The sequence below is a fragment of the Terrapene carolina genome, unplaced genomic scaffold (genome assembly GCF_002925995.2).
Source record: "Terrapene carolina triunguis isolate 2854851 unplaced genomic scaffold, T_m_triunguis-2.0 Scaffold406, whole genome shotgun sequence".
NCBI lineage: Eukaryota > Metazoa > Chordata > Testudines > Emydidae > Terrapene > Terrapene triunguis.
The window spans coordinates 142,341-147,944 of NW_020664757.1; positions in this window are offsets into that span (position 1 = coordinate 142,341).

Sequence of the window (5,604 nt, forward strand, 5' to 3'; positions counted from 1 at the left end):
TCACCTGTTTCATGTCCAATTTCTAGATTGTGAGCAGGCTGGGGCAGGGACTGTCTTTATGTCATTTGTTTATACCGTGACTATTACAAAGGGGCCTGATTCCTCACAGGGGAGCTTAAGTGCTACTGCATTAGAAATAATAATATAGCCTTGCAATAATCAGTTATTCAGTGTTTAAGGGGGGAGGGATAGCTCAGTGGTTTGAGCATTGGCCTGCTAAACCCAGGGTTGTGAGTTCAGTCCTTGAGGGGGGCCACTTAGGGATCTGGGGCAAAATCAGTACTTGGTCCTGCTAGTGAAGGCAGGGGGCTGGACTCAATGACCTTTCAGGGTCCCTTCCAGTTCTATGAGATAGGTATAGCTCCAATGTAAGGATCAGGCCTGGATTAGGTCTCTCTTGTATATTCCATGCATGATCCTTACACTGTATGCATGATCCTAGCACTCCCCTATTTCCCAGAGGGGACCAAAGGAGTGGAAAATCTGGTCTTTTGGGACTGAGATAACGAGGTCGCATCTTCCCCTCCCTCTGACCTCACTAAATCCTGTGGGGCATATGGCATCCATGGGTTTTGGGTGGATGTTGCTGGGATGTGAGTTGAGGGCTCTTTGCAGCTTTGTTCCTTAGAAGCCCATGGAGATTTCCCGCAGTCAGTTAATTCTGCCACTCTCAGGGTTAGTTCATGCAAACCCCTGGTCTGTACTTTTGGCTGTTCCCCCATGTCTCCATGAGGGCACTGAGCCAGGAACGAGCAGTCAGGCCCTTTAGATATCCATGCTGCCATAGGGATCAGGGTCTCACTTTCCAAGGCTGCCCAGAAACCAATGGGATTTCTCTGCAAATCATAGTACATCCATATGATAAGACGGCCACTCTGAAGGTGCCTCCCCTTGAACTCATGATGCAGAATAAACTCTGTGACCAGCATGGTTGCGGGTCTTTCTCACTATGTGTGGTCTGGTAGTTGTGTTTTCTCAGTACGGCCTGGTCTAGGCCTGGATTTTTTTGTCAGTTATGCAAGTTAGAAAAAAATGCCTTGAAAATTGGTATATCTAAGGTCATTTTTAGATTCCCTGGGATTCTATACTGTGTGAGCATTTCATGTACCGTGTGCTGGATAATAACAGGAGGATTCTGTTCTTATTAAACGAACCTGCCTCTTCATTAAAGCAACTGTTTATAGAACTACTCCTGCCACACCTTAACGTTCCTAGCCATGTGCACACAGACTGACTTCCCAGTTTCTCCTCCAAACTCTTCTCTCCTGCAACCTATTCTCCTCCCTCCATGGTCCATGTGCGTTGCTACAATGAGAATTATAGATTCCAAGGCCAGAAGAGACCATTGTGATCATCTAGTCTGACGTCCCATATAACATAGGCCATAGAATTTCACCCAGTAGTTCCTGCCCCGAAGACAATCCTACAAAGAATCAAACCCAAGAATATTGACAATAAAAATAAATTCCTGAATGTTTTGCTTTTGACTGTAACTATCACAGCTCATAAAACATCCATAGTCTATAACCTCTGCAGATCAATACAGTGTGAGACCTCTAATGCCTTGTAAACTGGAACATGTAATGGGATTAGGACTAAAATGTACCCAGGCAGCTAATTTTTCATTCACTATTAATATTTATAGGCTCTTCTAAATGTATTTCACAAGTTTCAATAACAACCTAGTAACCTGGTGTGGCATTTTAGCAATTTATAATCACCTTCTGTAACAGGGATCTGAATTAATCTTTATACATCTCATTAGTTTAGCTATCACAGATCTTTTACAAGGCAATTGGCTTTCAGCAGCCTTCATTTACTTTAATATATTAATATCTCATTTATATTTCATATATGCTGTTTTAATTATTAAATCGCTTCATCTCTGAAACATAATTCTGTTATACAGCACCTACCCTGTGCTTTTAGAGCTTGAAAATTTTTCAAAGGCATTTTTTGAAACAAGAGAAGGTTTTTGTTTGTTTAAAGTCAAGATCAATTTAATTTTGCTTCAGGTTCTTGTTTTTTAAAAAAAAAATCAGATCTTAATTTTGAGCCAGAGGTTCACAAAGTTTTTCTTAGCAAATGAAATTGATTTTTATTCTTTTTTTAAATTTCTCTTTATTCTATCCTGATATAAAATTTTATAATAGAATTACAAAAGTGCAAACTATACAGGGCAGAATTATCATTAGTAGAAGCACCATTAAACAACAGATATTTGGGTGTTGGGAGGGAGTGACCAGTAAATAATCTTCTCTAATAGCACTATAGCAATATTCATATCTTCTATCCAGTGTAATAATTATGATTATTAATTTCAGTGAATAATCTGAACTACATGCCATTAAGAATAAGTCATGTTCATAGAGCAGCCTTCCTCCCAAGGATGCCAAAGCAATTACAAACAATGCACCATGAGTCCTGCTCATCCTCTTCTTCCCATTAGTTCCACTAACCTCAATGGAACTAATCACATGAATAGAGGCTGCAGAACTGGACAGGATGATGGGACAGGCATAGAGATATAAAGTGTTCAGCTGTCTTACTCTGGTGTCCTGTTCTAGAACCCCTCTTAAAGATGCAGAGCTGTTTGCTAGCTGATGCTGACAACCGGACCAGGTGGGGTCCCATTAGCACCAACTATGGAGCATAAATACTAGTTCCAGAGTATCTCTGAGGCAGAAGAGAATTAAGGATAGGAACAAAGTGGTTCTGCAGAGACAGGAACAGCCAAGCTCATCTTGAGATTATATTGTTAGTTAAATGAACAATAAAGACAAAGCCGAGGAAAGGGGTATGTTTGGACAGTACTCAGGGCGATTGCTGTGTTAGGAGCAGGATGGGAATGTCATCCACTGAAACAGATGCTACACACAGTACCACTGAAATGAGGCCATCTCTGGGGGGGGGGGGGGAAGAATGCAAGACAGGGTATCAAACAGCACACAGAACATTGCACAACAGGGCAGAGAGAGACAGTTGTGACTACGGAGAACCAAAGCCCCATTCCAAAAAATGTAATGAGATCTTGAGGGTCTGTTTTTTGGCACTGAGAGCAGCAAGCAAAGACCTAATCTGTGTGTAACTACTGTGACTGCCTGCTTATATTTGGGGATTTGAAGGTGCAATAGCAGTAAGTGTGCCTGCAGTTGCACATATTCCAAGGCACCTAAGCTTTGAAAATCAGGTCTTTGCAGTCCAGGTAGAGGAGACAAGACTTGATATTTTTAAATATCCCATCTGAAAAATCCACACAGCGTGCACTCAACTTACCGTATCTACTTCTTCAGGCTGGAAACGGGCTGAGTCCCCCTGCTGTGATTGGCGCCTGAGGTTTCATGGAGTCTAGGGATTCCAGCTCTGATGCTGAGACCACCAAGCTCCATCCTGGAGAAAGATCTTCCTCCTCTCACCGGAGTAATGTTCAGGCAAGAGGCCCAATCCTGCACCCATTGAGGTCAATGGGTATTTTGCCATTGACTTCTAATGAGAGCAGTATGGGACCTGGGGTACTGCGTGAGAGACAACAGCAAATGAATACATCTCTGTAACAATGACAGGGTCAGCCCCTCCTCTCCTCCAGGAAAACCAGGGGGGAGGAATTCTCAGCAAGGGTCCCCTCTCAGTGTTTCCTGTCAGATTGCTCCATCGTGGGTTTCTATCCCCCCATCTCCTACAGAATATGCAGGTCGTTCCACCCTCGGGGCCAGCAACTCCCTTGACAGTCACCAGAGGTAAATGGACACTGCTGCAGTCTCTGTTCCTCTGCACTGCCTCCTGGCCCTCTGCTGCTCTTCCCTGGCTCCCTGTCAGCATCTTCCCCTAGCACCCTGATCAGAAGGCGTCCCATTCAGAAAGGAATGTTGTCTTAGCTGTGTCATGTTCTGAGCAGAGTTCCCGTGTGTGTGTGTGTGTGTGTTTCCCCACCCCTACCTCAGCCCCTCACCCCCCGCCCCTACTGTGTACAGATCCTCAGACCTAAAAAGGGTTCTCTGCAGGGTCCAGGGCAGTGTGGGGACAGGTGTGATGATCCATGCACAGAGATTCCCTCTGTATGGAGAGCCGGGGTGCCTAATTGTCTTAACCCCCGCTAACAGGCTGTACTTGCTAATCATGCACGTGTCACTCTGCATTAAATCAGCTAGGGTCGTGAGTCTCCTTTGGGGGCTATTTGCCGTGATGTGAATAACCTCTGTCAGCTAAAGCCTTCCTGGAGTGAAAATTTTTAAACAATGCTGTGTGTTCTCTCCTCCCAGTAGCCAGCAGGGCAATGAGGGTGCTCTTCCCACGGTCACTTGCTGCTCTAGACCAGCAGTTCTCAAACTTCATTGCACCGTGACCCCCTTCTGACAACAAAAATTACTACAGGACCCCAGGAGGGTCATGAGGGGCCAAAGCCCAAGCCCCACTGCCCTTAGCAGGGGAGAAGGAGGGCCAAGCTAAAGACCAAGCTGATCTCTGGCTGAGTTACTGAACTCTTCAAATCATGGTTTAGAGACTTCAGGTTACAGAGATGCCACCATTTACCCTAGTTCAAACCAGCAAGTGACCTATGTTCCAGGCTGCAGAGGAAGGTGAAAACCCTCCAGGGTCTCTGCCAATCTGACTTGGGGTAAAATTCCTGGCCAACCCCAAATATGGTGATCAGTTAGCATGTGGGCGAGACCCACAAGCCAGACACCTGGTAAAGAATTCCAATAACCCAGAGCCCTTTCCGTGTAGTGTCTCCTTTCCAGCCGTTGGAGATATTTGCCAATAGCAGATGTGTCTGTGCCAATGTAGGCAACCTAATCATCTGTGACCGGTGCCTTTTGAGTATTAAATACACTGCAGAATCCTTGGGCTTGAACTACTACGGCACCTCCTTTGAGCACCACTGCAGCCAGTACAAAGGACTCTGGGCGTTAAAAACACCCGCTGTACCCAAGCGGTGAGGGGATCCCTTTAGAACTGAGGAAATGACAATAAGACGGCTGCTGAATTGGGTGGGTGACAGGGAAGAAGGGAGCAAGGAGTGATTGATTCGGGAAGGAATCAAATCCCATCTCCACCTAGCAGACCGAGGGTCATCCACATTGAGCCCCCATGTCCATTAGGCACACCAAGCCATGACACAAACCTGCAGGCAATGAGAACGAGCCCATGGGCACTGCTACTTGATGGCTTCTGCAGCAACCTCAGCTCCCACGTTTGAGACTTTTCTAGTGTCAGTGTTAGGATTACCATATTTCCACAAGCAAAAAAAGAGGACACTGGGGGGAGGAGCCCTGCCCCCATCCACTCCCTCCCACTTCCCACCCCCTGATTGCCCCCCTCAGAACCCCCAACCCCCCCCGCTCCTTGTCCCCTGACTGCTCCCTCCTGGGACCCCTGCCACTAACTGCCCCCTAGGACCCCACCCCCTATCTAAGCCGCCCTGCTTCTTGTCCCCTGACTGCCCCCTCCTGAGAACCCCCCACCCTCACTGCCCCCCTAAGACCCTACCTGTCCCCTGACTGCCCCGACCCTTATCCACACCCCCACCCCATATTCACACCTCCGCCCTCAGACAGACCCCTGGGACTCCCATGCCCTATCCAACTGCTCCCCGCCCCCTGACAG